Genomic DNA, 27645 nt, shown 5'->3' on the forward strand with positions numbered 1-27645 from the left:
AATGCTCCTTTTGACTGACTAAAAGGAAAAGGGATTACATTACCTTTGCTTTCAAATCCCTGTTGCTTAACTAAAGCATAGCACTGAATTGTATGGATGATTGTTTGCTAGTTTGTAAGATTCTGGGAAACTGTGTACAATGGAAAACTGAATGTTAACGGGATGAATGAGTAGATCCTGAGCAATAAAACATCAGTGTATAACAGCTGAACACAACACTGAAGAGATATCATATCACATGAGCTTCTCTAGACCGGAAGGCGATGTGGATTAGATGAAGGCAAACAGTCAATACTCTTTGCTTGTAGCCTCAAAGGGAAGTTGCTGGTAGAAGAGATTTTTCTGAAATGCTCACAAGCTTGTTATTGATTAATGCCAGGTACTCATCTCTTCAGGTGAAATCCCAGATTGCTTTGCCTGTTACTAAATAAAAATTGCATAAAAAGTTATTTTACTCAAATCTAAGAAACTAAATATTTCTAAAACTGAATGGTGTTCTTATGCCCAGATTTTCCTTTTTTTTTGGGGGGGGGGGGAGGGGCTCTATGGCCAGCCAAGGATCACCATCAATAAGACAGTCCCTGTTTAGATCAACTGGCAAATATAAAACCCATCTGTGTATTGCTTAACAGGTGCCATTTTAGATCCATGGGGAGCAAAGCAAGCTTTGTACAGATGGACAGTCATTCATTGGACCTTTGCTTGCAGCAGTGTATTTATTCAGCCATTGCCTATCTACAGGCTCAAATTTGAAGTTTTCATGAGACAACTAGTAGAAGGAAACTGAAAAAATTCCATTAAATAATATTGTTGGTTTACATTTGCTAACACTCCCATTTCATTCAAGAACTGCAAATTCTAGCAAATGTTCTGCAAAGTCACTTGCTGCTATCCAAAGGCTTTAATTACTGATAGAAATACTATTGAATTGTATATTTTCCATGGAAAGGAATGGAATTCCTTCTTTGACAGTAGTTGTATGTGTATAATAGCAACTCCTAGCCAGGTAGTGAGGGACACTTTTCTCCATGCTCCATCAGTATATATATATATATATATATATGTATATATATATATATACACACGCATATATGTATTTATAATACTCCATCAGTACTATTTTTTTTCTTTCTTTTCTGTGCTGGACAAAAATTATCATTTATATTGCTATTATGGTAAAGGTAAAAGTATTGCAAAAGAAAATTACTTTTTTAAGCATTAATCAACAAAGGGGCCTAACTTTTGCCAGTTTTGTGTTATTTCAATGGACTCTAGTTAAGTTCTTGTACTTTCTCTCTTCTAACTTTGAACCTTGAGAGTTTGCATCTGTGTTTCCACATTGTTATAAGGGTTGCTTTAAAGAGAAAGGAAATAGCAGATACCACAAACAAGACAGTGTGTGAAATTCAAAAGGGAATAACAGAACAGCCTGCAGAAACCATGTTCTGCCCTTCCCTGGATACAAGATGATACAATGTAACTGACTTTGATTTTAATAATCAACTATTTTAATAATCATAACTAATTTAATAATCATAACTAAAAACCCTAAAAATACTTCTAACATATTTTTTAAAAAAAAGTCAATTTCATGAGTTTCCAAATATGAAATGGAAGAATTTCAGACCACAGTTTAAAAAAAAAAAAAACAAAACTGGCAGTATACAGCCTTTATTGGCTAAAAAAAATGTTCAGGAATGGCACAGGATTCGTTCTTAGAAGAAAGTGTTAAGGGTAAAGTTTTAAAAGTTCTCAAGAAGACACTGTTCTCATTATCCTGCGATGAGTATCCTGTAGTAAAGTCTCTGAGCAGTCTAGTTAATGTTCTGCATGCATTGTGGTAGACTCTTGAAGCAGATTTGCGAACTTTATCTGAGCTTTATTCCAGGCTTTTATGCAGGAAGGAAAAGAATGTGGATCAAGTTTCCTTACAGGCCAGCAAATCGGAGCAGAATCTTGAAAATAAGGGACACGTAAAGGCATGAGCATTATGTTTTAGAAAATGAACTTCTAAGAGTTATCCATAGAGGAATCTTCTGTGGATATCGTGTTTCAGAAACTACCCCATTGATTTTGAACATTATGAACATGAACTGAGAACATTTTACTTACGGCCCTCTCTATGGCGTTGCGGTCTGCCAAGAGTCATGCCTCCCATACAGATATAAGATGGAGGTGACAATGCATGAAGAGATACTTTAAGGTCATTCTGGCTCCATTATTATAAGGAAGAATACTACTTCAGAACGGTATTGGGAAAACATGAACTCAAGAGACTTCTGGTTGTCTTCACCTGACCATTGCAAAGTACTCTAAGAAAGATATGAGCACCATAGAGTTTGGCCTCCAGACAGCTATGCTTTTATTGTTTGCCTCTCCAGCTAGGAGTCCTCAGTGTCTTTTTCCCCCTTGTGTCTCAGTGAAGAGTACTGTATTCCTATTTTTTTTGCTGATGGACAGTCAGCTATATTCCACCATACACATACTAGAGGGAAAACTACCTCATGCCTTCCCTCTTGGCAGGTGTGAGAGAGCCCTGATTTGCTGAAGACTTTTCCTAACTGTCCTTTAGGCCCACTCTGATTTCCTTTCCTTTGGAGATCATAGAAGGCTTTCTCTGTGTGTTCATAGTATTTTATCTCTAAGTTCACTTCTTAATTTATGTTGTGAATTCATTCATTTTCTTTGGGCTTGCTAAGTGCATTTCCTCTGTTCATTAAATTGTTCGTGCTTCATTAAATTGTTTCTCAGCAGCTACCACCAAACTTCAGTCAGAAGCCCCTGCTGAAGAAGTGGTATTTTTCTTGCTTGTGTTCTTTGCATACAGAAAGCAATCATGTTTGTATAATTCGTGCTTTAAGTTCATCCAAAAAAAAAGAGATACTTCAATCTGTTTTTTTTTATATTCTCCAAGTGTGAAAATGAGATTTATCAGTTATTAACTTGTTTATTTTTTTAAGGTATCTAGCTTTGTGTCACTGTTGATTTCAGTATTTGCAAACTGGCTTTGTCATTTTATTGATAGCACTTGAGTGAAGAACTCTCTGATAATATATGCAAACTCACAGCTCTCAACAAGCTTTACAGCTCCGTTAATGAGGGGATTAACAAGAGCACTGCAATGTATTTAACCTGCGGCACTAGCTCTGTTTCAATAAGACTTCAACAGCCTATTAAATGGAGTGGGGGCTCAATTAACCCAGACAAAGGCCACTCTACAGAACATGGCAGGGAGGACCACAGTTAGCATCTGCCTAAGCAGCTTGTTCCGAGCTGGAAATAAAGAGGGTGACATGTTCTCGCCCCGAGCTATGATATAACTGAAATGGTGATTCTAGTTCATCTGGGCTGACTGAATAGGTGACGGCATTGAAACCCACCACTATCTCGCCATATGACAGTTTGTAAAATCAGAGTGCACTCAACGGTCACCCCAAAGCCTCCTGCGTGATAAGACGGAGGTATTGTCCGCAGGTTGGTGGGAGCTTGTGCTCGCTCAAGGCTGCAGTGCTGCACGGTGTCACGTTTGGATGCTTGGGGAACGCCAGTAGGTCTTTCAGGGAACGTTAAGTTTCAGCAGTCTCTTGCTGGAGAGGGATTGGGCACAGAGGTGTTATTGGTCTTTGTGTAATTCAATATTTCATTAGAGGTTAGTATATAAACAGAAAAATGACATGTTAGCAGGATGGGAGAAAAATGCAATTGGAAGAAAAAAAATAAAGCACCTTATACAATATATCTACATTTCTTGCTAAGTTGTTGCTGTAATTTCATGAGTAAGGGGCTTATGATTAGACTTGTGCTGAAAATACTTTACTGGGTAAAGATTATTTTTTCCCCTTGCTGAGGGGATAAGAAGAAATGCTCTTACTATAGTTGGAGCAAAAATGAGCTAATTTATGAATACTGAGCGTTTTTCTTTTTGGTAAGTCTAGATTTAGGCTTCTCAATAGGTATTATTGCAAATCACAGGTGTTTATCAAGGAGTGGTCACTGATGAAAGAAGGTACAAATACTATTTACTATTATTTTTATGATACTTCATTATGATGACCTGATGTAAGAATCTGGAGGTGATGATGCAATTCTTTGCAAAAGAATTGAAAATAATAGAAAATAGTGCTTTTTGTTTTGTTGTTTGTTTGTTTGTTTGTTTGTTTTTGCACTGGAAGAAGCAGAAAATAGAAATATTTAGCTATCCACTGATCAGTTACAAATATGAAAGTAATTTGTAATTGTCTGCTACAGACTACACTGGAGATGCAGTAGCCAGATAGAGGACCATTATTTGTTCGTTCATTAAATGTTAAGTCTTTCAGGAAACATGTTCATGTATACATATATATATTTTTTTTCCATATAGTGATCCTATACCACACAATAAGACAACTTGGATCAGAAGAACGTGGCAAGGTTTTCTGTGGTTTTGTTGTTGTGGATTTGTTTATTTGTTTGTTTTTTCACTTACTCCTTTCATTGAGGAATGCTCTGTGTTCCTTCGAAAAGTATATGCTTGTGAGCATGCATCAAGCAGCAGGCCTTCTTGTAGCTTTTTCCATAACCTGGTGACAAGGGCTAATAAGAATTGTTGTGCTATTAGCTGAATCAGCTGAGAAGTTTCAAAATAACTTGGCATAATTGTACGGATTTTTGGCTAGCATAGAGTATTAAGTTCATGGCTAAACTGGAGATAAATGTATATAGACTTACCAATTTCTAGTTGGAACAATCCAAAATGTGTTTATTTCTCATAGATAACATAGATAAGCATATGAATTTATCTACCTTGGATATAATGATAAACACACATACTATCTTTTCCATGGCTGTTTATTCTAGTGCTCTATATATTTGATTGTATGTGAGACTCAAACACAAAGAAATGTAAGAATCCTTCCTTCTTTTGCAAATCACTTCTGATTTTGACTCTTGTGAAGTCTCTGGTCTCAAGTCATCTAAAGCAGAAAACATCTTCATTTCTAATGCAGAAAAAAAAAAAAAAAGACAACTTCTTGTATCCCCTCCAGAAATAATTAAGAAATACAAAAGAGCAGAGACCCAATTACTTTTGCTTTGGGGTCAACTTTAAGTACTCCTGATTATCATAGTAAAGGCATGCTTCTAATTTAATACTTTTATATAGAGGGTAATTTTCTTTCCTTGGGTCTGTATGTTATTTTGATTTGAGTATAAAATGGATGGATTACCATAGCAATGTGTCAATTTCCAGTAGAGGAAAATAAAAAAAAAAAAAAAAGGAAGTTGTTAAACAAATACTGTTTTTCTATTTGGTCACATTTGCTTTAGCTTTTTAAGTCTAATCTGAGGTTGATAGTGCATTATTCCTTCAAAGCACTTCTAACTAAAATTGCCTGATCAATAGAATATATGCATTATTAAAAGTTATAAATGTGTCCTTTAGAAATATAAAAGGAAAAATAAAATTGGAACAACAAATTATCTTGTCACATAATGAGGAAACACATTCTGTCTTCAGCAAGTGTGTTACACAGTTTCTGTAGGCTTGTGCCTATCTTACTACTGTTTATTTGGATTCCATGAGGTTTTGGTGCAAAGAGGTCCCTGTTGTGCTGGGAATAGCACAAGCATATAGAAATCAGAATGAGATGATGTAGTGATCTAATCCAGCATGGCAGTTTTTATCTCATTTTTCTGTCCTCTGTATTCCATCCCCAACAGTGACGACAGCAGACACCCTTTGGGAACAGCGCACAAACCTGGCTACTCTCTGTGATCGGTTCCCTCTGTACTTTTTCAGCATCTAACAATTGCTGGATGAGGGATGTTAGAGAGAGCATCCCTACCTATTTATTTTAGCGTCTGCTTATGACCTGTTGTCAGTGAATTTGTCCAGTCCTCTTGGAACATGTTAATGCCTTCAGTCTCCTGATCATCCTGTGGCAGTAGATTTCAGAAGTTCATTACTGTTGTTTAAAAACAGAAAGAAGTACTTAAAAAATCCTTTCTAGGTTAATCTTCTATTTTTTGTGTGACAACTAGATCAAATAGTATGGGATTTTCTGAAACTCACCTTGTCTATTGTTATCACGACCTCCATTCAGTCCTCACCCATTTGCTGTCCAACTTGAAAAGTTTCAGCTCATTCAGTATCTCACAAAGAAGCAGTTCATTCTACCTAATTATTTTATTTCCTATTCTTCTATTTTCTCTAACTTTGCTACGTCCCTTTTAGGTATGGGGACTGGAATTGTAAACAGTACTTCCAGAAGGACAGTAGCTACAGCAATGTCTTGCAGTTATGTGCACCCTTTTCTACTCTTTCTTGTTTTGGAAATCATAGCCATTTCATGATAGCCAAAATTCAATCATAAGACAATAAAGCATTAGGCAAACGGATATCAAATAAAAATATGCTTGACACATATTGCTCTTTCTTCTCTTCAAAGCCATCTTCTGTTGTTAAGAAAAACGTATGCTCTATAAGCAACTCATAGACCATTGATTGCTCCCTGTTAATGTCATATTAGACATATTGGCTTCCAGCCAGGCCAAGTTAACTGGAAGTCAAATAGCATCTCTAACACTTATACACAGGTGGTCTTTTTTTGTTGTTGTTTTTTAATTGGGAAATGGCTTCCTATGAATTAAGGTGCATGACAATGAAGATGTATGGTATTTTTTTCAGCTTAATACATAGCTTTCAGGAGAAAACAAAAATCAGTGTTGTATTAGAAGTGGATGTGTGAACAGAAAATGGATGAGTTTATGACAAATAGTAATATTTCAGAAAGTCAGTAATATAGAAACCGAATTAAATATAAATCACTGGAATACCCATTAGCGAATCAATCAGATTCACTGGTAGGGAAAACTAGAAACCGTGTTTTGCTCGAACTCCTATCGAGAGTCAGAGATCAGAAACACACTGGATTGTGGACGCTCAAATGAGAAAAGAAAGAGGGTGAAAGGGAAATGGAGGATGGTTGTTGCAGACAAGTATGTAAAATGCAGTAAATGATCATATACCTCCGAGCCGATTTATACCCATGATCAAGCATTATATCTTGTGGACAGCACAAGCATTCCCTTATTTCTGGCCTTTCAGGTGAGAATTGTTTCCTACAAAGGATCATCAGACCTGGTGAGAGGTTAGATTGTGCAGCTTTTGCTTGTCACAATAAACAGTGCATTCAGGAAGAGACCGGGAAGTCTTCGAGCAAAGAAAATGAATATCTTTCTGGGATACTTGGACAGCTGCCAGCTCACACATTAAGCTCTATTTTCCAAACCAATTGTTCTGTTGTTTCAAGTGCAAATAGACTTCATCCTCTGCCTGGACTTCTTGCTTTTAACAAAATGAAATTGCCAGCCTGAGCATGTGAGGTTTTTCCCTATAACCTACTGATATATCAGCATTTACCAAGTTATTAATGGAGAAAGGGAAACATGACAAGTGAACACTGCAGAAATACATGGATACTTAAGAATCACTGCTTTATCATGTTTTGTGTGCTTTTTTTTGTTGTTGTTATTATTAAACGCTGTAACTTACAGCGAACAAATTAGCTATTAAATATTAGTGAATAATTATAACACTGCAATTTGTTTCAAAGCTGAATATGTCCTGAAAAATATTTCCAACAGATGCAAAAAATGTTATTAGGCATGTGCCACTAAAGCCTGTCTTACAAGTACTTTTCAAATGCTGTTAATTACTTTATTATCGTCAAAAGGATGTGCTTGTGTGAATGTGTGTGAAAGACCTTGAATCTCTCTGCTAAATAAGAAATGCAGAAATTGCTTTTCTAGATCTCAAGCCTTCAATTAGAACACAACAGTGGGCAACACTAAGGTCATCCTTACTCTCAAATCATTAAGTTTTTATGAACAAGGCTTAGCAACTCTAAGATTTTTATAATTAGTTATGATATCGGTGGATTTTCTTTATATCCATGTAATACATTTCAGTCCCTTACTGAATTTTTTTCTGGATTCTTCCTTCCCTATCTTCTTGCAGCGAAGTTCTACAGTCTGTGCAGACTTTATGTGGGGGGAAAATAAACTAGAATTCTATTTAATATCTTCATATATAAATGAATGTATTTTCCTTGTTGAATAGAGCTTCCATTTACTATGCATTTATTTTTAATATGCTTAACTTTCACCTTCTCCTGGTTTCTCCTGTCGCACGTAGATAATTCTGCGTAGTTCTGAATACTATCTGTCTGCAGGTAGGGAGGATCAATAGATTAGGCTGAATGTGCCATGTTGTTTTCATCATTCTAATCAGAGAACTTACTTTGTATTTTATCAATTAGCACTGTAGTTATAGAGAGCTTATGTCAATAGGATCTAGATGGATGAACATTGACCTTTGCTTTCATGCTTTTACTTGAGTTAAAAGAATAGAGATGGGAGAAGACCAAGAAAAATACTCTTTGTCTCAGCTTCACCAAACTTTTAATGATCTTTTGTCCTCATTGACCCTTTAACCATTTTTGTTAAGAATGTTTGGAGTGTCTGAAAGCATACAAATTCTGAATATTTATGAAGAGAGACATGAGGTCTGTTGTACTTATGATCACATAAGTGATTTTAATTCTTTTAGCCATTTGTGTATTGAATGTGAGAATAGATGCTAGCCTATGTATGTTCAAATTAATACCTTAATTAGGCTTTGCTTTGTTGAGCATAATAATAATAAAAATGAACAGCTTGCAGCTAACAATTACCTCAGGTAATCTGATGGAATGGTGGTAAATTGGTCTGCTAGTTTATGATGTTTTATACACACATGTACAGACAGCTGCATTGAAGACCTCTGTGTTTTGCAAGTCCATAGATGATGATAATCATTTTGTAGCAGTTATTGTGCTCAGAAGCTCACGTCTCTAAGGAGCCTCATATTGTGAGGATCTAGTGCTGCTTTGACAAGTCCTCGTTACAGATGAATATTACTTGCTGGAACCAATCCTGACTCTATCTGACTGAATTTAATTCTTGCAATGTTTTGATGTTGACCCACTCAACTGCAATTTGACACTGGAGAAAAATGATTTGAGCCAAGTAACAACAGAACAGAAGAGGAGAGAAAGAAGCAGCTGTAGTGAAATTTTGGCTTAACTGGTTGGTACTGTTAGTAGGTACACTGCTCCATTCTCTGTTTCTCTGCAATAAGCATTCTCTGTTGCAAGCACTGTGGGTGAGAAGTGGAATTTCATTTTTTTCAAAAGGTTATGTCTTGTGAGCCAGATTTATGCATGGGCTTTCAGGTGAAAAATCTTAATACTTGGGTTCTCACTGAGAAAATATGGCTGCTGCTTCTTTAATTTTGGACAAATTTCCTCAAATAATGTGGCAAGCTTTCGTGGTTAGTGGCATTTTGCATATGTAATGCTGCCTCAAATTACCTCTTTTAGGGGAGAATGGATTATAAGGGTATAGACTGCCCATTCAGTGGGGCCAGAGTCCCTTCTCAGGCCTTCAGGAGCTGACAACTGCCAGTGTAATTTTGAGTGGAATGTCAGAAAGTTATATTGCAACTTCCTGAATTTGAGCATTTGTTTTGGATTGATTTTGGATTACATGGATAAATTTTCACCTCTTTTTACCAAAGAGCATCTTCCCTATAAACATCTCAGCAAGGCAGGGCTGTCACTGATGCCAGTGGAGACCAGTAGCGGGTTTAATATCCACAGCAGGAAGTTTGTATTTGACTACCCTGCACTTCAGACAGCACTTCAGAACCTGATATAGTAGAGGGGACTTGTGCTGGAGACAGTCTCAATTTCATACACAAAATCTTGGTGAACACAAATCGCTGAGGATGAAATATTCCTTTACTTCGTCTGTAATTTGCTACCATTAGTCCTTCCAGTCACTTACAAACAAAAGAAGAAAGGATTGTTCTAGGTACTATTTAATTAAAATTGTTACCTGTAGTGCAGTTTCTACTAAATGAAAATTGTAGCATTTATAAACATTTAGGTATTTGTGTTTGTATTCCTGACAACAGCAGTGACTGACCATCACAGTGAAATACTGATCATAGCAATTGTTTTCATATCTCTTTAGCCTTATAGAGTGAGGAAATGCAGATGGTATTTCTTTGTCATCTAGAGAAAAGAGACTGACACATCATAATGTTAAGACAAGACTGTCAGACTCCACTGGAAATAATGAAGCTCGACAGTTCCACAGTTAATACTGCAAGTACCAATCCTGTAAATTTCAATTAGCCCTGACAGCAGTAGGGTTTAACATGATGTTTATGTGAAGCAGTATTTTGGTAGATTTCCTTCACACTTACAAGGAAAAGTACCTCTTAATCTCTCATCTCTGTCACTCACACACACACAGGGTAGGGCTCAGCTTCCAATACATTTATTTATTGTGATGTCATGAACATACTTTAAATATCTCAGACTGTACATTGTGGACAAAATTAGGACTCTGGCTATTCAGATCATACTGATCAAGCTTGGATGCCTAAAACTTGCCACAAAATAATTGCATTTTAACATCTAAAACTTTTGCAGATTCTCCAGTACCTGAGGTCTGTGGAGTTTTTGTGACAGCAAGAGATCATCCAAGGCCCATCTTCCTCCTTAAACCATGTGTTGATGTCATCCTACTGCTGAATTCTTCCCTAGAAGATGCAGCTTTTACTAGGTGTACTTTTGCCAATGGTGCTAACCATGCTTTTTCCTTCAGTCCCTTTTCCCATGATACAACCTGGTCCAGTACATGTGTCTTTTTGACACAATGTGATCATAACTGACCACTGAATCACAGAATCTTAGAATGGTTTGGGTTGGAAGGGAACCTTTAAGACCATCTAGTTCCAACCCCCTGCCATAGGCAGGGACACGTCCCACTAGAGGTTGCTCAAAGCCCCGTCAGCCTGGTCTTGAATGCCTCCAGGAAGGGGGGCATCCCCAGCCTCTCTGGGAAACCTGTTCCAGTGTCTCACCACCCTTACAGTAAATAATTTCTTCCTAAAATTTAGTCTAAATCTACACTCTTTCAATTTAAAGCCCATCCTGTTGCTACTTGCCCCTATAAAAAGTCCCTCTCCAGGTTTCCTGTAGGCCATGTTCAGGTACTGGAAGGCTGCTATAAGGTGATCCCAGAGCCTTCTCTTCCCCAGGCTGAAGAGCCCCAGCTCTCTCAGCCTGCCTACTTAGGGGAGTTGCTCTGGCCCTCTGATCATCTTTGTGGCCCTCCTCTGGATGCGCTCCAACAGCTCCATGTCCTTCTTGTGCTGGGGGCCCCAGAACTGAATTCAGTACTCCAGGTGGGGTCTCATGAGAGCAGAGTAGATGGGCAGAATCACCTCCCTCAACCTGCTGTTCTCTTGATGCAACCCATCCTTCTGGGCTGCGGGCACACATGTTAACTCATGTTAAGTCTTTCATCAATATGCCCTAATCCTTCTCCTCAGAGCTGTTCTCTAGCCATTCTTCACCCAGCCTGTATCTGTGCTTGGGATTGCTCCGACCCAGGTGCAGAACCTTGGACTTGGTCACTGTGGAGTGTCCACCTTTACATGTATAAGTAAAACACTTTTTTTCATGACATTTGTATCAATTCCCAGAATCAAATAAGCTTTTACAGGCAAGAAGCATTTTTTTAATTGTCTTTGCTAGCACTCATGCTGACTTTAGTGATGCTGCACTAAAATCACACCTCTTACCAACACTGTGCTACCCGCTGCTTTACCAGCAAAAATTTCTAGTGCAATCCTGCTGTCATGTAGCCCTTCATGTCAATTTGGTGCTAAATACAGGTGTTATATGTGAAAATTTTGGCCACCCACTGCGCTTAAGAGAAGTTAGTGATAAACCTCAGTTTGGCTAGAGTTCCTCTAGCAGAGCACAAGCACACTACCAACAAAAACAAATCATATCTACTTTTGAAAAGAGCACAGATATCACTTTTTTAAAATGACATGAAATGCCACAGACATACAAGTGTGGGACAAATAGCACATAGATGGACTTAGAATGCTTTGAGTGGTGTTCTTCCACTGGCATCTTTGCTGCTAACTGTCAGAGGAGATATTTCTTGTGTGTAATCACCAATTGCCCAGCCCTTCCAGGGCTGACTGCTCTCTGCTCCTGCTGAGATTAGCAGGAGTGGGAAGTGCTGAGGATATTAACAAAAGAAAATTAACTCTAGAACTGAGTTCTCTTTTAATAGACCACAGCAATTAATGACAGCAAGAGCCAAAAATGGCACCAAATATTGAATATAATAATGCCACCCAAAGCTGACCTCTTTGCACCCTTTCCTTTCCCTGTACAAACTCTGGTATTCCTTTGAACCCATGCTGCAGTTGATTGAACTCACTGAACCAACAGAAAATTATGCAGTGAAAGTATTGATAGTTTACCGTTCAATTTGTGAATCAAATTAGCTCCAGGTCTGCTGCCAGACAGTGGGATTATAAGAGTGGGAGAGGTGATGTGAGGTTGGGAGGTACTGCTATTGGTGGAGCAAGAGGGAAGCAGATCTCTTCTTTTGGTTGATAGCAAGTTATTAGAGCACCTCAGGTGTGAGCTCAACCATGTTTAAATCAGTCTTGTTCATGTCTTGTCTCATTTCAACATGTGATTTTTATCATCCACAAAATTAAGGGAGTATGCATAACTTTTTATAATAATACAATGAACTTAGGCTGTATCATGTGTGTCCAGACTTCTTCCAAATGCTGCTATAGGCAGGAAGATTATTTGTTCAACAAAATGAATTTTCATTTAATTGAAAAGTTTATCATTTTAAAATGATTCCTGCATGGATGCAATATAATCAGAATGAAATACTGAAATTTGACAAGCAAATTCTGAAAAGTCACAAATGTGAAAAGACAGAAAATGTAATCACTTTGGATCTGAAATGAATTGGCATTAAAATAAAAGATATTTTATCGCTTCAATCAAGTTGGAATTGTGGGAAAATTAATCAAAATCATTATTTGCATATGGAAACTGTGAAAGAAATGCATGCTTCTAATGCAGAAGGATCAAGTAGCTTAAATATTGATGTACATATTCATTATGGCATTCTCTGTATGCTTTAATTTATCCTGTAGTCTGTCTGTCTTGTATCCTTCCGCTCTTCCTCTTCCCACCTCCCTTGTTACTTGTTAGGTGATTTACTTAACACTTTGCAAGTGCCTCTCCTGTGCTACGCATATTCAATTTATCAGAGCTTCTCAGAACAGGTGTCCTCTGGAGAGGAAGCCTTTTTTCTTCCTAGCCACAGTTTCTCCATACAAATAGCAAACTGCTGTAATTGTCTCAAGAATTTACAGTCAGACAGCAGAGAAAACCATTTTTCTTTTTTTTTTTTTGGTCTTTTTTTTTTTTTTTTTTTTTGTCTTGACTAGCAAATGTGCTGATTTGCTCTGATTACTTATTTCCGAGCATTGGTTCCTTTTCAGAAATAACTCACTGGCAGTAAGAAAAGAGGGTGTTACCCCTTGCTTTTTGATTAAAGACTCATACTGCCCTCACAGTATTTAAGTTGCATTTCCTGTAAGAATCATACTTTCATAGGCATTCACTTTTGTTGCAACTTTATTCTGCTGAATCAATAACATTTTTAGTTAGTTTCAATGGGACAGAATAAGACCAACAATGAGTACACTGTAAAACTCAGCCCTGTACCTTGCATTTTTTAGAGATTTTTACTTTTGTTTTGATATGCATCTCTCCCCACCCCCATTTCTGCAGACAGCTTCCTGGTGAAGTCATGTGACAGCGTGAGGGAAATACTGAGTTCAGAAAGAATCTTCCCTCTATTTGCTTTCACCTCTTAGAAGGTTTTTTCCAGCATCTCTTGCACCAGCACCATACTGATTAGCTGTGCCAGTCTTTTTGCATTACTCTTCCACATTTGCACTCCAGCATCTCCTCACAGCAATGCACAGTGCATGGTGAATTGACCCATATTGACTCCTGACTTAGAGAACCTTAATATTCCTCCATCTAATTCCAAAGAGTGCAGTGAGGTACCCTGTGGGAAAGCCAAAAGTTCTTCTGCTTCATCTTGAGTTTTAGGCACGTTTCAAGTTTAGCTTCTGCTCTGGTGTCACCTGTTTAAAAACTTTATTGTATAAGGATATTTGTGTAGTATGGGAGTTCACTGTTTTTCTCCTTCCCCTCTTTTTGTGCTCGTCATTCATTTTTGCCTTTATTGTACATCAAATGCAACAGAATAAAGACAAATGAAAAGTTAATATGAAAGAAATTGATCTGAAGTTTTGCTATTGAATTTAACTCAGTCAGAATTTCACTCTTTTCAATTCAGATGTAAGTTTACCTATTTATATAGGAATATGTCTAGCTGCCTAGTATCTGTGGTATTCTTGGAACTTCTCTAATCAGTATTATCTTTGTTTTGTTGTGGTTTGGTTTGGTTTTGGTTTGTTTGTTTGTTTGTTTTGGTAGTGACCTACACTCAGAAAAGTGTAGGTCACTTCTAAATTTAGAAGTGTTGTTAATAAGAGATTCCATCTTTGCACCATAACAGGGCTCTGCATCTACTGATATTGACCTTATCTAATAATCTAGCTCTAATCTATTTCATAAAGTTGAACATGACATTCAGGTAAACATTCAGATGCAGAACATTGTGGACTTACTATGAAGAGCTAATGAGCACAACTTGACATTATTTTTTATAAGGACAGGTAGCAACAGGACAAGGGGAAATGGTTTTAAACTGGAAGAGGGTAGATTTAGACTAAATTTTAGGAAGAAATTCTTTACTGTGAGGGTGGTGAGACACTGGAACAGGTTGCCCAGTGAGGTTGTGAATGCCCCTTCCTGGAAGCATTCAAGGCCAGGCTGATGGGGCTTTGAACAACCTGGTCTAGTGGGAGGTGTCCCTGCCTATAGCAGGAGGATTGGAACTTGATGATCTTAAAGGTTTTCTTCCAATCCAAACCATTCTGTGATTCTATGACTACATGATTATACAGACAAAATTCAGAGATTTTGATCTTGTCACTTCTCTCAGCTTCTGCCACACTGTGTTAGCTTTCCTTGGCCCACCTGACATCACACAGACAACCTTCTTTTCTGCCCTTCACAACACAAATGTCATTTGTTGTAACATTGGTTTGCAGTTACTGCAAGAACATTTTTGTTCTAAATAGAGCTTAAAAGGAAGACAAGCCTAGAGTTTCTTGTACAGGACCATTTCTAAAAAATCTTTGGTAACTCACAGATCATACATACCCACTTCCCAAATAATTTCAGGTACTTCATAGTAGCTCTGCAATTAGCTCCATGAGCAGTCCTTTTTGTGCTTTTTGCATTTAGAGGGCCCATCAATTTAGGCACCCAAAAGCAGATACATAACAATGCTGTTTCGAGAATGCACCATGTTGCAAAATATGCATGCATGTTCTTAGTTTGACAGTGTATATTTGATTCAGCAAAACACTGAAACAGCGATATTCTTATCCAAGAAGCTCTGTCCTAAAATATGTGTAATAATAACATACTTGTTATATATGTGTAGGATGAGGGCATCGTTCTGCGTGAATTGCTGGACTAGAAGAAGGAAATTCTAGACTGCAGGATTTGGGTAGCTGCTATTATTATCAGTGCTACAGTGGACAAATAGCTTTGAAAAACCTGCATTTGAGTGTGCACAAATTTAAACATCAAAAACTAGAGGTTACTTTTGAAAATGTTGACTTTACTTTCCATGTTTTTCATTGTTCTCTCAATAAGAAAAACATATTTTACACACTGAAAAATAAATCAAATGACTTCAAAGTCACAAAAACTTCTTAAAGGATTTTCTTATCAGAAGCAAACTAGAACTGAACATAAAGAGTGGGTGCAATATCTACTAGTGATGGCCTGTGCTAAGAGACAAACATTGAAAGTAACATAACTTTAAGGCAGTGCAGTAATTAAAAAAAATATGAGGAAAGCTTGATACCTCTTGTGAATTGTGCTCTTATGATTAAAAAACATTAATTACATATTCTACTCTATGGCTGGTGTTGCCACAACCTCCTTTCAGGTAGTTAACGAGAGCAATAAGGTCTCCCCTGAGCCTTCTCTTCTCCATACTAAACAATCCCAGTTCCATCAGCCACTCCTTGTAAGACTTGTGCTCCAGATCCCTCACCAGGTTCATTGCCCTTCCCTGGACATGCTTCAGAGTCTCGATGTCCTTCTTGTAGTGAGGGGAGCAAAACTGAGCACAGTATCTAAGATGCAGCCTCACTGGGGCTGAGTACAAAGGGATGATTACTTCTCTGCTCCTGCTGGTAAGACTATTTTTAATACAAGCTAGGATACCATTGGCTTTCTTGGCCACATGGGCACACTGCCGGCTCAAGTTCAGCTGAGTGTTGACCAACAAACCCAGGTCCATTTCATCCGCATAGTCTTCCAGCAATTCTGCCCCAAGCCTGTAATGTTGCCTGGGGTTCTTGTTTTAAATGGTTGATTTGATTATTTTGTTTTCAAATCTCTGAGAGCTAATCTTCCATTCTTCTCAGGAAGGGACAGAGAGACAATGATATTGCGTTGATTTTGATACCTATACCTTGAGAAGATCCAAATAAATATCCATTCTGTTCTTAGACCTCCTCACGTTAGACAGAGTTAATGCTAAGGCAAAAGGAAATTAAAAGGACTTAAGTTCCTAATGTCCACATGGCAACATTAGCCATCCTGTAGGGTGGCCAGTGTCCACTTTGGCAGTGTCACTTTGCCAGAGAGCTAATCACTACTGCATGCATGCATGCAGGGAAGAATCTTTGACTTTTCAACATGTCCCACCACTCGGGATTCGCAGCACATGTGGAGTGATCTGAGGGCATGGAACACGTCTGAGAGTGTTGGAGTCCACCAGTGCAGCAGGAATGATTTTCAGAAAGCCAAAGGCATCCAAAAAATGTTAGCCTTAATGAGATAACCAGTAATGTGTGTATAGTAGCTCTCCTCTGAGTGTGACCAAGTTACCATCACTTTCTTCATGATAGACTTTGGCAAGTGTGAGTGAGTTCATTTGATTAATATGAGTTCCAGATGGTCTAAACTTACCTGTTCCATATTCACGATTAGAGTCACTTTTGGGTATAGACAAAGTCTTGATTGTCCTATTATCTCATGAGATGGTTAGGATACAATTAGTGAGCAAGATAGGGGAATTAAAGAGAACATGTTTTTCTGTCATTGAGTTCATCTCATTGGAAACATCTATGTATTATTATTTAAAAAATAATTGTAAAAGTTAATGGGAGTTGCCAGGGAAGTAATACATCTAGCTACTTATTTATTTGCTAAGGAAAAATAAGATGCTTTAAGGTATCTATTTTGGTATACAACTGTTGATCACAATAAAGGAATTTTTCCTGACAGGACTCTGTAGAGACAAACTGAAGGAGGAAGATCTGAGAATGGGTGAGAAAGAGAGTGAGCTGAAATTTCACAGTGCTATGAAGTCCAGACTTCACCATAGAAAAGAAGAACTGAGGAGTACGAGCACTGAGATTAATTTAGATAATCCCCCAAACTAAATGAGGAGGTTTAAAAGGTCCATACTCCCCTCTCTGAATCACAGTCTCAAAAATCAGTAGCAAAAAAACATGCAAACCTTGGTCCTTTCATAGTCTGAGATTCTTTTAAAATACAATTATATAAAATTTATGCAAGTGTCTCTGAATTTCATAAGCTGGTAACTCAAGGAAAGTTATTTGTTTATGGTCTCTGAATTTCATTATGGTATCTGAATTTCATAAGCTGGTAATTCAAGGAAAGTTATTTGTTTATGCATGTTTTTTAAAAAATGTCTGTTTTGGTTTGTCCCATCCACAAATGTCAGTTTATGTCCTTATCTGTGAGTCCTGCTTCCAGGCTGCAAACATGTTGATGCAAAAGTTCCTCCTGACACTATTCAGTCTTGCTTTTTCCAGTCCATGCTGCATGAAACAGACATTTTCCAGCACCTGTGTTCTCACTGTGCCTTCAGCAAAGCCCTGCAGATGAACCATTAGAAATACATGCTGACCTTAACAAAGGAGCCGACGTACTTCACTCATAAAACTCAGAGAGCAATCAGATGGCATCCCAGTGACATTCATCACAGCTGCTGGCAATAGCCTTTAATTCATCTGATATTTAACCAGGGTGAAATGCCCTGTAGCTATATCATGTTTGTTGGTGTTAGATGAACCCAGCTCATCACCCACTCACTAAAGTTCAGAATTTAACACCAATCCACTGTTTGCAGGCAGTTCACTCCCAAACAATATACTTGTCTCCTTTTTGTCCTTTATTATATTTTCTGTTCTCTTCAGTTAGGAAGCTGTTCACTTCCACCTAATTTAATAGTTTAGTCTTGATTTGAAACCTTCGTTATATTTTGGCAGCAGTCAGGGATGCAGCCCATCAGTTATATAACTGTAAGAATTACAGGGAAACTTTCCAGCTTCCATCATTAAAAGTTAAAATTATTCAAGATATGAAAAACTTAACTGTGTTTTTGAAGTTGAATACTTAATTTTTAAGTGACAAGGTGGTAGTATTTTTCAAGATGACAGAAAGGAATGGTTGCTAATTAAGAACAATAGACCGAATAATGGATAGTTTTATTTTACATACTCATTGAAAGCTGAATCTTTAAAGAAATTAATTGGATTTATTTCAGTGTGATTCTGATCCAGATAAGTCATTGGAAACTAATGCTCCCAGTTTTATCTACTGGGAGCTGAAACAAATCCAGTGGGCTATCTAAGAAACTGCCAATAGTAAAGTTTATTTTATATTTCCCAGCATTCAAAAAGCATGACTTAAGTTATCCAAATCATTAGATTTTGTGTAAATTAGAGTACTTTTAGGATGTATGGGAACTGCCGAACCACTGATTGATCACCTGAGGCAACACTGAGTCAGCCATAGAGCACAGGTGAAGGCAATTCAGCTGTGTGATCAGAAGGGGTAGAGCCTGGCTGCACCTCTCCTAGACCCCATTGAAGGGCTGATGCCAGTGGGGAAGGGTCTCTTTCTGGAGATTGCTCCTTGTGAGGTTTTCTACTGAGAGCCTAGGACGCGGTTGAGCATTTCATTTTTGAGTGTCTCTTTCCCCTGTGATAGTCTTTCTATCTATAATTCTGTAAAATACCATCCTAGCCACTCCATTCTTCTAACTGTACATTTGTTAATTATACATAGGGTAATGGCAAGATTTAGTTTCTGTACTGAAGAGTGAAAACAATCTCTTCTTCTTCTAGATAAAAGAGTATTGGGGTGACTAGATGATCACTCAGCCCTGGAAATTTGACTTGTGAAGAGAACACCAGGTATTGTGAGATTTGTGCTAAATCTGTAATGGATAACACAAATGAACACTGTTAAAACTGTGGAATTAACTTGAATAAAAAGCAAAGAGAGCACCAAGTGGGAGATAGTAAAGATATGAATCAAATAATCTTTGAAATTACATCATGCTCAACTTAAAATTGTTGAACAAATTGTACGTCATATGATTGACTTTCTTAAGCTCATGCTCAACTTATTATTCCTAATAATTTATGGTGATACACTTAGTTCCTTTACCATTTATGGATTAACATCAAAATTGATTTTTACAATTCTGTTTATTTTTAATACATGTTTGCTCTGCTGCTCAGTTAAGCACGTATCTTCTAGTGATGGAGTTCTAAACAGTATTTACTGCACCTTGCCATTCCCAACATGTCTTGTGGTTGATTCCATGTGAATGTGTTTCAGGACTCAACTGAAACATCTGAGTCTTGATTGTTAGAGGAAAGATTCATAGTTGCAAACTGTGGATTTTAAATATCTTGAAGAAGCACGCACTTAGAATCCTTCACTTCTTGAAAGTGAATAGCTCTGTGCTTAAAACCTGAAGGAATGAATGAATTAGGTTCTTCTTGCTCACTGAGCAAAATATCCACAAAATAAATATAGGTGTGACTAGAGAATTAGATTATACATCAGTTTTGCTCTAATCTAATTTTGTCTAAGAAAGCACAAAGAGGATATGCAGTGCAGTTACTTTAATTTAGATATGTAGCCATGTTTGAACAGCCTTGGTGCAAAGGGTGTGTTCCTGTTTTCACTGATGCTGAGCATGTTCATGAGCAGATCACCTGACACTGCTGGCTCAGGCATTCTTAACCTTGGGTTACATTATCTGCAGAGCAAGATATACTCTTTACATTATTCATGGTTACGCAGGACCTATTTCATACTGAGAGCGGACTTGCTGACGCAATTTCACTTTTAGGAGCTGGGGCACAACACTTTAGAAGGAGTTTGTGTAGGTGATTCATTAGAAGTTCATGTTAAGATCAACTCCTAACTCATCTTTGTACAGAGAGGTAAATTCTGTGGTTTTGAAATACAAAGACTTTGAAGGAATATCAACAGAAAAGATATCACTACCTTTGTCTCTCTTATTGTGACTACAGTAAAATAAACAATTCAGTGTTAAGACAGATGGAAACATATTTTCAAACAATTTATTTTCCTTCATATTTTTCAGATTTATCCTTGTAATTGTTTTGAGTTCTCTTGGTTTTGCTTTTTAAAGCACTCATCACTTTACAACAGATGATTTTAAGGCTTTTTTGTTGTTTTATTTTGTGTGTTTGTTTTGTATAGATAAACAGGAGGGCAGGCAAGTGATCTCTCAGTTTCATAATTATTTACAAAAAAGCTCTTAGTATCTTAATTCTTTGCATAAACAATCTGATTAATGTTTCTGAATCTGTGAAAAGTTGGAGTTATTTTGTAATTATATCTAAATAGTAGAAAGTATCTGTCTTCACAAGGAGTGTCTCAGCAATTAAATGCATTAGCAGTTACTCTAAGCAGTATGGCACAACTAACAAGAAATATAAATCATACAGCCCAACTGAATTCATGGATTATTTAATCAATGTACACTCCACCTAATGACAACAGAATATTTAGCCCGTCAGTGAATTCTATCTTTATTGTCTGTTTTAAACTTTCAGCAGGCTTTTTGTGCGACTTCTCCTCATGTTGTTGATCCCAGGTTCAGACATGCTTGCATACAGTATGTTCCGTAAATTAGATTATAGTATAGCCAGCCCTGGCTGTGCAGTGCAACTTGCTGCCACCCTGAGACATCAGCTCCGGGAATTACTGAGCAGGCAGCACTGTCACTGTTGCCACATCATCTCTGATCTAGCCTGATCCAGCCTGCTGCTTCATAGTCACTTGAGGGGTTCTTATGGGGATACTGAAGCAAAAACACTTCTTGCATCTAGGATGAAGATTTCTATTTTGGACACAAGGATCTCTCCTCCTGTGGGATTCTCAGCGAAGACCACTGCCTGTTGTACCACCTGCTGGATGGAGCTGCTCTAGGGCATCATCCCAAAGTTTCCTTTTGTGCAGTTCTACTTTAAGTCTGGTGTATTATATATATATACACACCATATGTGTTCTCACAAGGCAGCAAAACTATGTGTGTAATTATGGGTAAGCAACATTTTACTTTATGCAAAGACGATTAGCCAGGTTGTTCCAGGAAGCGATCTTTGTAGCCCAGGTGTGGCACATGAATAAATTTTGCCCAAATCCCAGGCATGTGGTGTTTCCTGTATTCATGCAAGATATCCTGCATTTCTTTCACTGGAATTCTGAGTCACATCTTCAGACGTCACTGTCACCAACCTACCAATGTAAAAATGGCCCAAAAAATAGCTGAAGATTACACAACACAGCTGTTTCCCTATACCAGGTGTACAGATCTATAAAATATCTGAATTTCCCAATTTTGAATGCAAACTTCATCCCTGGAAATGCTTCAGGAGTTGTACACTTTGCAGTAATAGAAGTGTGGTGACATGACTGTTTGAGTCATTTGTAAGGTCAACTTTGAGTTCACCTTTGAGTTGTGATTCTGTTAAAATATCAAGCAAAGATTTTGGAATTGATCACTTTGTTACATTTTTGTTTTAGTTGTTAATAACGTGGCATTTTTTACTTGACTGTTCAAAGTTTGTTCTTCCCAGATGAACATGCCTCCAAGAATGGGTATTGCCTTTGAGGTAGATTTTTTTAATTGTCATTGGCTGAGTTCTTGATTACTGAAATCAAGAATGGCTCAGAGTCTCTTTGCCTTATCTAAGAAGTGCAAGGCGGAACGCTTGGTAAATGTTTCTTATGTTTTTTCTGGCCTATCTCTATTGCAGGACAGGGAGGGGTTTGTTTGCCTCATCATCCTGCGATCTGAGGGTTTGTTTTGCAAAGGAGAACATGAGGATGGTTTCCTTGGGCTCCCAAGCCTGAGGCAATGAGTGCTGGGAAGAGTAATTGGGGCCCATTCTTAATATTTGTTGAAAGGCTTTTCTTTTTCTTACTATAAGCAAAGACAGACATGTAGCAAGGCGAAAGCATGTCAAAAGCAGGTGTTTTATTTATAACTCAGTGCAGTACAAAAAAACAGACAAAACCAAATACAGTCCAGTTCAACTTTTGCTTTATGTCACTGTATTGTACTCACTGCTCCTCTTCTCAAGATGACAGTCCTGGGACCTTGATGCCGACCTGTGGAAGATGGATTCCCAGACACAGCATCTGGCTCTTTGCATGAGTCCTGAGGCAGTCAGTTGAGCTGGTGGCCGTGAAGTTGCCTCTGGCTCTGACATGTGGTTGCATTACTCGCTTGATGGGCTCTGTGGTGGCTTTGCCCTTCTGAATTCTGCTTCATTGTGACTTTTCAGTCTGAGTCATCTTCACTTCTTAATTTTATTTTATTTTTTTTGTAGTGGTCGTTCCCTTTAGAGGAGGTATTGCTCTTCCCTCCCAGTCTCTTGTACTCCTGAGGCTGGATGCAGTAAGTGCAATCCCATAAACAGCATACAACGTCTGACAGACACAGCTTTTCCCAGTGCCCTGGTCCTGAGTTTGTCTGATAGACCAAAAAAAGAAAAACCTCTTATTCTTTTTTTCCCTTCATTTAATAACCCTATACAGTTTTTCATGGTTCTTACAGATATTTCTTGTCTGGAGTGGTACACAGGTTTAATCTGCAGAATTAAACCCCTCTGGTCTCAGGGCTGGAGACTGCAGATGGGGCAAATAACTAAACACAGGCTGGAGTTACTGTTATGCAACAGTTTTACTTGCTAATTAGCTTAATACTGATGATTTCTCACTCTCATTGGCAGTCCCTAAAATGCCCAAAGAACAGAAATTTTAATCCCCTTCCACATCCAGACAGATTGTTTCACCATAAATGAGAGCCCATAACCATTAAAGCTGCAAGTGCACATGGAGGGTATGCAACTCAATTACAGGAGGGAAAGCTGTAGCTGGCTGAAACTGATGTTGAAATTGGGTACGGCTACTGCAAATCACTGTGGAATTATTCAAGCTGGTGTTAAACAAGCAGCAGGGCAAATTAGCCCTGCATTGAGCTGCATGCTGCTGTGCTTACATGGCTACTGGTGCCTAAGTTAACATGTCTAAATGCAGCACAGCTATCTCTTCATAACCCTGCATCTTGCTTGTAGCTATACCCAATGGGAGACCAAGGAATAGGAACTGCTTAAAATAACTTGTCTGCATTTCTGGAAGCTAGTGTCTTGTCTAAAAGCCTGAGAGCATAATCTGAAGCAGGAAAAATCCTATTTCCTGTTAAATAGCCCTAACTTTTGTCCCTGCAGACTGCTCCCCTCAAACTAGTGCTGCATTCGTGCTCCTAGATAAGCCATGCCATGGTTGCAAACACTGTGTTTTTATTTGCTAGATGGTATGCAGCACTGCATGCCTGGTGTGGACCTGGCAGAATTTCTTGGTCTGAATACAGTTCTATTCACCAGGGCTGGTACATGCAATGAGTGCATGAGAGAAGTGTGTGTGGTAGCTGGAGAAAGTCTGTGTAGGAATGCAGAAGAGAAAAGGAGTTTATAGAAAAGAAGAAAAAAAAGCACCTTTATAAAATTAATATCAAAATGAAAAAATACAGTAGGTACTACTAACACCAACCAGACAAATGATCAGAATGTCCTTTTTCCTCCCTGAGAATGCTCATCCTTTTTTGTAGTGAGTAGCCTTGATGTCTGTTGATAGCAGAGAGACAGATTTACTGAACAATTTTGAAATTGTAACTGAAATAATGAAAGGTGGATCTCACAACCAGAAGTATACAAACACAGTCACAACTAGTGTTGTAAGTCTGTTTACAGCAAAGCTTCTTGCCCTGCTGTAATAAGCACTGGTGTGGTTTTCCCTCTTGATCCTTTCTCAAAAATCACTTACTAGAGACATAGCTGTAAATGGCAAAATGTAGAAGAACTAATGAACTTTCTGTATAATAACAATTGCTGGCAAGTGGTTTGAAGCTTATATAATATACTTAAATACTTTATTAAGCAGCTACTTTGGGTTAGGCTTGAAAAATGTATTTTGCAAATGCTGCAGATTCTTTGTCAAATGCTTCATTTTCTTACTATTTTTGACTGAGCAGAGAAAGACCATCTTTAAGGGGCTGGCTTGCCCACCTGGGGTCAGTGTGAAAGAACGGAACAGATTTTTTTTATAATTATTTATAAGATGTCTGCTTTCATAACACCATTCCTTGAGTGTCTGACAACCTCAGGGGCCTTTGTCCTCCCCTCTCCATGTGTTGGTCATCTGTAATGATTCATTCCCAGAAAGAGACAGAGCAAATCTTAAATCCATGTAGGTTCTCCTCATTCCCTCATCTTGTTTTGGTATGCTCTGACCAAATTGCCAAGGACATGGTTTTAAGGGCTTGAGGGTATCAGGAACACAGCATTTGCTCAGTTCTCAAGAGATGCTGCTTTCAAGGAAAACAGTATTTGCAATCCACCTATATTGTTTATATTGATCTTAAGGCCTTCCCCATCAAAAAGCTCCTCAGAGGCTTATTCTGGCTTTGATAGTACCTCACACACACTCTTGTGACTTGTCTCTTCTTCTGTAATTTGTATTTATTGTTTGATAATGCTAGTGACACCAATCGTTGTGTTAGGTGCTGTGCAAACCTTTAGTGGTTATCTGTAAAAGATTTTACATTCCCAGTTTAAATGGCATTGTTGATTGACTGATAATGTAACGTTATACCCGAATGGACAGACTACTGATCCTCAATCCAGGATTCAGATGTGAGTAGCTCTCTTTGCATTTACTGTAAGTGCTCCAGAAATGATTGTATTGTAGGTAGAAAAAAAAGAGCAGTGTTTAGATCTTCCAAGTACACTGGGAACAAATAACATCAGTTTAAAAAAATGTAATCTAAACTGCCAACCTAGTTATATCTAATCTAGTTATAGCTAGTGATAAGGTTTATAGTCTAAGGCTATAGTTAAGAGTGCTCTTACAAAGCCACCTAATATAGTATAAGACATCACTGCACCATCTGTTCATTAAAACCCCGTGCAGAATTTGAATAATCAGCTGCACTAGCAGTCCTCCTCTGTTTCACAATGCAAGCTGAGTCAGGCTAATTTGAAGAGCCTCCAACTGCAGTAACTTCTTTAACTGCTACAGCTGTGCTTGCAAGAGAAGTTCTTCCTATGGCTGGGATTGACAAGACAGGATAAGAAACACTTATCGGAAACAAGGAGGTGTGACAGGATCAAAGATAGACTGATTTTTTTTGTCCTTGCTTTTTTGGCTGAGGTTGCTAAAATAGTAATATTTTCCAGGAATCTTAAGGTGATTCCTCTGTAAGGGCAGGGAAATCTGCTTCCTGAACATGCACGTTCTTGTGAGTGGCACCTGCTTGCAGTAGGTGAAGTGTGGAGGGTAGGATTTTTCAGCTTCTTTCCACTATCACAGAGTGGTAACAAGTTAAATACTGGGTGAACACAATCAGGTATGCCTGTGTGGCTAGAACTGTAAAGTACTATCTGCTTTATACTGCTAGGAGCAGATATGTAGATCACTCATACTTAACTTTTATTATATTTTCAGCTGCTATATGAGAAAACAAAGCCAGATAATAACCTCACCAGGGGCTGAACTATAACAAAGCCCTGTGGGAAAATTGCCATCCAGCTCTCTTCTTTTTGCTCCCAACATTTTGTTTATGTTTTGGCTGATTGATATTGTTTAAAGCTCTCTTCAGGCCCTTTTTCACAGGAGAGAATGTCTTGTTCCCTGTTCTTGTCGGAGTCAATGCACTCTGTCAGCTGATGGCCATCCCTTGTTGCAGGTTGCTTCTCATGAAGAAATGACCTGTCATGTAAAAGAGGTCAGTGTTGGAAGAGAATGGGTAGGCAAAGAAGTCAAATAACTGTCAAGGAAGAATAAGACTCACAGAGAAATGCCACCTTTCTGAGGACCTGGAGATTACATCACATTTGGTCAAGTTGGAGGTATTTTTTAATTTCATTAAGTTTGAAAGAGCAGTATGTCTGAAAAAGAGCTGTCTGATTCAATCTCATGCCTCAACCTGGCTTTACTCGGAGTTGAAGCTATATATAGCATCCTCTGCTTTCTGTCTGCACCGTGTTTTATCTCCGTTGTGCATGGTACTGCAGAGGAAGGCAGGTGGTCTCCTATTTGGCAACATCTTCAGGGCATGGCTGCAGAAAGTTCGCAGAAACACTCCACTAGAGGGCATCTGCACATCCTCACATCTGTAAGGTAAACCTGTTCATAAGTCGGTAAAGCATTTACAGTCAAAATTATAAAGTGTTGAAGCTCGGGGCCAGATGCATATCATTTTCTTTTTTTTAAATTAACACACGAATCTGCTCTGTATCCTGAATATAGGAGTTCAGTGAGATACTTTAGTCAGCAAGACTTCAGATGGTGACCTTCAGAGGTGACCAAATTATAAAGTCTGAGAAAATTTATGTTACCTGAAAAAAAAATATGTGCTGGCTTATTTTCACAGTGAAGTAAACTAATTGTTATTTTTAAGCAAACACCACTCACAAACATCCAAACTCACAACCTTTCCTATGTGAGATGGTTACTCCATAGCAATTGCATATCTGTTTTATTTTTATTAATCATGGCTTAGATTACACTGTGAAGACTGAGCCCTCCAAAAATGCCAGGAGTGTGTCAAACTGGCTGTCAGTACAAATGCATCTTACTTCACCTATGCAGTTGTAGAAGAACTTTAAAACGCAACTACATGTACCTTTTTAGGAGTGAATGAGTATAAGTACCTTGAAGTCAGACTTTGTAAAAAGAGTCAGGATTAAATAAGAAAGGTGCAAGGAAAAGTATGCTGTCAAGCCAAAAATCATTCTGCAGCTCTTCAGAAAATGTAAAACTGAATTCAATAGCAATACTATTAGAAATGCTGTGTGTTTTTGAAGCAGAACTGTCAGTATATTTTTGAAGAACTGTTTAGTAATGTGCTTACTTAGAAAAATATCCACTGGTTGATACTGGTCTTGTAATAAGAAATAAGAATATACTTATAGAATCTTTCTGAGTCAGTCCAATGGTCGAGAACATTTTCTTTAATGTATTGAGAAGACTTCAGTGTTAAAACATTTTTTTTTATTGCATTAGTACACAAAACATAGGTAGTTATCAAATGAGGGAAAATATGGACTTTTTTTTTAAAGTTACGGTGTGCTTTGCCTTAATTCACAATCGTGTTTGTTACATCTTCTTTTTCAGTGGTTTAGAATGTCTCTTT

At 38.0% G+C, this 27645-nt stretch overlaps 1 long non-coding RNA gene across 1 annotated transcript in view; it reads left to right on the top strand.

The window, feature by feature from the left end:
* Positions 1 to 22946, top strand: part of LOC149917447 (uncharacterized) — an 89705-nt gene extending 66759 nt beyond the window's left edge. Inside the window, exons 3-4 of the long non-coding RNA XR_016467714.1 lie at positions 19247 to 19315; positions 21275 to 22946. This is a non-coding gene — a long non-coding RNA (uncharacterized LOC149917447). The remainder of the gene's footprint in view (positions 1 to 19246; positions 19316 to 21274) is intronic.
* The last annotated feature ends 4699 nt before the right edge of the window (positions 22947 to 27645 follow it).

Source organism: Phasianus colchicus, chromosome 6 (assembly GCF_987193195.1).
Source record: "Phasianus colchicus chromosome 6, bPhaCol1.hap1.1, whole genome shotgun sequence".
NCBI classification, from domain to species: domain Eukaryota; kingdom Metazoa; phylum Chordata; class Aves; order Galliformes; family Phasianidae; genus Phasianus; species Phasianus colchicus.